Source organism: Pteropus alecto, unplaced genomic scaffold, assembly GCF_000325575.1.
Source record: "Pteropus alecto unplaced genomic scaffold, ASM32557v1 scaffold250, whole genome shotgun sequence".
In the NCBI taxonomy this organism is placed as follows: Eukaryota; Metazoa; Chordata; class Mammalia; order Chiroptera; family Pteropodidae; genus Pteropus; species Pteropus alecto.
The window spans coordinates 1,327,092-1,327,528 of NW_006430732.1; the positions used below are offsets into that span (position 1 = coordinate 1,327,092).

The 437-nt window shown below is 39.1% G+C and overlaps 1 pseudogene; it reads left to right on the top strand.

The window, feature by feature from the left end:
- The first annotated feature begins 307 nt into the window (after positions 1 to 307).
- On the top strand, positions 308 to 426 carry LOC112484537 (annotated as a pseudogene).
- The last annotated feature ends 11 nt before the right edge of the window (positions 427 to 437 follow it).

Below are 437 nucleotides of genomic sequence, written 5' to 3' on the forward strand. Positions count from 1 at the left end.
ATGAGATATCATCTCACACCTGTTAGGTGTGGGATGGCCAGTATTAAGAAATAAATAAGTGAATCTCATATCTGTTAGTATGACTATCATCAACAAGACAAGTAATAGCAAGTGTTGGAGAGGTTGTGGGGAAAAAAGAATCCTTATATACTGTTAGTGGGAATGTAAATTGGTACGGCCATGATGGAAGACAGCATAAAGATTCCTCAAAACATTAAGAATTGAATTAGCATATGATCCACAATCCTTCTTCTGGGTATTACCCAAAAGACTTGAAAATATTTATTCACAAAGATATATGCACTCAATCTACAGCCATGCTACCCTGAACACGCCTGATCCCATCTGATCTCGGAAGCTAAGCAGGGTTGGGCCTGGTTAGTACTTGGATGAGAGACCACCTAGAAAGACCAGGTGCTGTAGGCATAAAAAAACAA